The 4,791-nt window shown below is 43.2% G+C and overlaps 1 pseudogene; it reads left to right on the top strand.

Annotated features, from left to right (window-relative positions):
* The first annotated feature begins 499 nt into the window (after positions 1 to 499).
* Positions 500 to 4,411, top strand: LOC134758801 (uncharacterized; annotated as a pseudogene).
* Positions 4,412 to 4,791: the final 380 nt, after the last annotated feature.

Raw genomic sequence — 4,791 nt, 5'->3', positions numbered from 1 at the left:
TAGCTATTATAATTATCAATTTAATATAGGAAATTCAATTATTAATAAATTGTTGGAGGGTTGAAGGTGTAGACTCTATGCTAGGCCACCAGAATGGTAAACTCAGGACAAAATTTACTGCAATTAGGAAGCTGGAGAATCGAGAAGCTAGCATTACAAATATAAGTTTTATTATTATACCTCATTGGCAATGATTTGCAGAGTAAGAGGCTGTTGCACCTGTTGACTCCATGTGATGGTTAATACTGAGTGTTAACTTGATTGGATTGTATATAATTTAGATAAAACAAACTCACCTTCATTCAATAAACTCTTGAGTGTAGAGGAAGGGATTCAAAGGCTTAGGGAGATTGGGATAGGGGAGTGGATTAGTCACTTTAGAACTTTTCATCCTAGCTGTGAGGGTCCAGAAGATATACCCTTGACCAATGCCTTGTAAATTAGATTTGTGAAGGCAGCACCTGCATCTTTGTGGAGCCCTGTAATTGCACTTATCCGTATGTCAGATCTGACAGTCACTCAACTACAAAATTTAAATACAATGGGAATAATTGGACTCCGAGGTGTCAGGGGTCAAGTGGCAGCACTCAATCATAAAGGTGAGCAAGATGGGCGTAGCTGCTGTAATGGACAGCAGAGGCAAAGCAGCAATCAGAATAGTCTGACTCATGTAGAGCTCTGGCATCGGCTAATTAATCACAGTGTTCCTAGAAGTAAAATTGATAGGAAGCTTACTGCATTCCTACTTAAATTATACAAATGGAAAACTTCTAGGTTGAATAGACAAAAGAGCAACTTGAATTACACAAACAGAGAATCATGGCCCCTCAATCAATTTCCATACTTGAGCCAGTTTATAGATCCAGAACCCTTTGAATGAAGGGGAGGCTGGGTCACCCCCTTGAAGGAAGGACCCCACTATATTACAATTTAAGCAGTGAATCTTTCTGACATCCTTCCCCAAGGAGACCTCCATCCATTTACCAGGGTAACTGGGAACTGGAGAAAGGGAAATAATTAGACATTTAGGGGACTACTGGCAACTGGATCTGAGTTGACGTTGATTCCAGGAGACCCAAAATTTCATTGTGGTCCTGCAGTTAAAGTAGGGGCTTATGGAGCTCAGGTAATTAATGGAATTTTAGCTCAGGCCTGACTTACAGTTGGTCTAGTGGGTCCCCAGACTCATCCTGTGGTCATTTTCCCAGTGCAAGAAAGCGTAATTGGCATAGATATACTTAGCAGCTGACAGAACCATCACATCAGCTCCCTAACTGGTAGGGTGAGGGCTATTATGGTGGTAAGGCCAAGTGGAAGCCAGCAGAGCCACCTCTACCTAGAAAAATACTAAATCAAAATCTATATTACATACCTGGAGGGACAGCTGAGATTAGTGTCACCAACAAGGACTTGAAAGATGCAGGAGTGGTGATACCCAACACATTCCCATTTAACTCTTTCATTTGGCCTGTGCAGAAGACAGATGGATCTTGGAGAATGACAGTGAACTATCATAAGCTTAAGCAAGTGGTGACTCCAATTGCAGCTGCTTAACCAGATGTGGTCACATTGCTTGAGCAAATTAACACATCTCCTGGTACCTGGTATGCAGCCATTGACTTGGCAAATGCCTTTTTCTCCATTCCGGTCCATAAGGCCCACCAGAATCAATTTGCCTTCAGCTCACAAGCCCAGCAATATACCTTTACTTTCCTACCTCAGGGGTATATCAACTCTCCAGCTTTGTGTCATAATCTTATTCAAAGAGACCTTTATCACTTTTCGCTTCTGCAAGATATCACACCGATCCATTAAATTGAGGACATTATGCTGACTGGATCCAGTGAACAAGAAGTAGTAAACACACTGGACTTATTGGTGAGACATTTGCATGCTACAGGATAGGAAATAAATCTGACTAATATTCAGGGACCTTCTACCTCAGTAAAATTTCTCAGGGTTCTGTGGTGTGAGGCCTGTTGAGATATTCCTTCTAAGGTAAAGGATAAGTTGCTGCATTTGGACCCTCTTACAACCAAGAAAGAGGCACAATGCCTAGTGGGGCTATTTGGATTTTGGAGGCAACACATTTCTCATTTGGATGTGTTACTCTGGTCCATTTATTGACTGACCCAAAAGGCTGCCAGTTTTAAGTGGGTTCCAGAACAGGAGAAGGCTCTGTAACAGGTCGAGGCTGCTGTGCAAGCTGCTCTGCCACTTGGGCCATATGACCCAGCAGATCCAATGGTGCTTGAGGTGTCAGTGGCAGATAGGGGTGCTCTTTGGAGCCTTTGGCAGGCTTCCATGGGTGAATCACAGAGGATATCTCTAGGATTTTGGAGCAAGGCCCTGCCTTCTTCTGCAGATAACTACTCTTCCTTTGAGAGACAGCTCTTGGCCTGTTACTGGGTTGGTACAGGTTGGTGGAAACTGAATGTTTGACTATGGGTCATCAAGTCACCATGCAACCTGAACTGCTTATCATGAACTGGGTGCTTTCTGACCCATCTAGCCATAAAGTGGGTCTTACATAGCAGCATTCCATCACCAAATGGAAGTGGTATACATGTGACTGGGCTTGAGCAGGTCCTGAAGGCACAAGTAAGTTACATGAGGAAGCAATTCAAATGCCCATGGTCTCCATTCCTGCCACCTGCCTTCTCTCCCCCAGCCCGCACTGATGGCCTCATTGGGAATTCCCTATGAACAGTTGACAGAGGAAGAGAGGACAAGAGCCTGCTTGACAGGTGGTTCTGTAAAATATGCAAGCACCACCCGAAATGGGACAGCTGAAGCACTATATCCCCTTTCTAGGATATCCCTAAGGTATAACAGCGAAGGGAAATCTTTTCAGTGGGCAGAACTTTGAGCAGTGCACTTGGTTGTGTACTTTGCATGGAAGGATAAATGGCCAGATTTGCGATTGTATACTGATATGTGGGCTGTAACCAATGGTTTGGCTTAAAGGTCAGGAATTTGGAAGAAGCATGATTGGAAAATTGGTGACAAAGAAATTTGGGGAAGAAGTATGTGGTTGGACCTCTCTGAGTGGTCAAAAACTGAAGATATTTATATCCCTTGTGAGTGCTCATCAATGGGTAACTTTAGCAGAGGAGGATTTTAATAATCAAGTGGATAAGATGACTCATTCTGTGGGCACCACTCAGCCTCTTTCCCCAGCCACCCCATCATCCCCAATGGGCCTATGAGCAAAGTGGTCATGGTGGCAGGAATGGAGGTTATGCATAGTCTCAGCAACATGGACTTCCACTCAGCAAGGCTGACTTGGCTATGGCAGCTGCTGAGTGCCCAGTTTCCCATCAGCTGAGACCAACACTGAGCCCTCAATATGGCACCATTCATCAGGGTGATCAGCCAGCTACCTGGTGGCAGGTTGATTATATTGGGACTCTTCCATCGTGGAAAGGCCAGAGATCTGTCCTTACTGGAATAGACACTTACTTCAGATATGAGTTTGCCTATCCTGTACATAATGCTTCTGCGAAGCCTACCATCTGTGGACTCACAGAATGCCCTACCTACCATCATGGTATTCCACATGGCATTGCCTCTGACCAAGGCACTCACTTTACAGCTAAAGAAGTGTGGCAGTGGACTCATGCTCATGGAATTCACTGGTCGTACCATGTTCCCCATCATCCTGAAGCAGCTGGATTGACAGAATGGTGAAATGGGCTTTCGAAGTCACAATTATACCACCAACTAAGTGACAATACTTTGCAGGGCTGGGGCAAAGTTCTTCAGAGGTAGTGTATGCATTCAATCATCATCCAATATATGATACTGTTTCTCCTATAACCAGGATTCACAGGTCCAAGAATGAACGAGTGGAAGTGGAACTAGCATCACTCACTATGACCCCAAGTAACCCACTAGCAAAATTTTTGCTTCTTGTTCCCACAACATTACATTCTGCTGGCCTAAACGTCTTAGTTCCAGAGTGAGGAATGCTGCCACCAGGAGACACAACAATTATTCCATTAAAATGGAAGTTAAGATTGCCACCTGGACACTTTGTGCTCCCCTTACCTTTAAGCCAACAGGGTAAGAAGGGAGTTACAGTGTTGGTTGCAGTGACTGACCTGGACTATCAAGATGAAATCAGTCTACTGCTTCACAATGGAGGTAAGGAAGAGTATGTATGGAATACAGGAGATCCATTAGGGCATCTCTTAGTATGAAGGCCAATGGGAAAATACAACAGCCCAATCCACTGCAAATGACCCAGACCCTTCATGAATAAAGGTTTGGGTTACTCCACCAGGAAAAAATACCAAGACCTGCTGCGGTGCTTGCTGCAGGCAAACGGAATACAGAATGGGTAGTGGAAGAAGGTAGTCATCAATAACAGCTATGACCACGTGACTAACTTCAGAAACGAGGACTGTAATTGTCATGAGTATTTCCTTCTTCTTTTGTTAAAACCATGTTTGTGCATGTATACACTTGTAGTAAAAAAATCTTCATTTTATTTCCTTTTACCTTTATCATGTGATATAAGATTTATTGACTTCATATTAGCATTTAAGTATTATTAACTTTATGTAATAGTATTTGGGTTGGGGATTTGTTTGTTTCCAGTTGTACGAAGGAAAATTGTATCACATTATGTGTAATTAAGACCTTACTGTTGTCTTTATTTGAGGATCATGTATGATCTTATTAGATGTGTATATCTTCAAGTTGACAAGGGGTGGACTTGTGATGGTTAATACTGAGAGACAACTTGACTGGATGAAGGATACAGAGTATTGATCCTGGGTGTGTCTG

This window comes from Gorilla gorilla, chromosome 1 (genome assembly GCF_029281585.2).
Source record: "Gorilla gorilla gorilla isolate KB3781 chromosome 1, NHGRI_mGorGor1-v2.1_pri, whole genome shotgun sequence".
In the NCBI taxonomy this organism is placed as follows: domain Eukaryota; kingdom Metazoa; phylum Chordata; class Mammalia; order Primates; family Hominidae; genus Gorilla; species Gorilla gorilla.
This window is presented reverse-complemented; position numbering and strand designations above follow the sequence as displayed.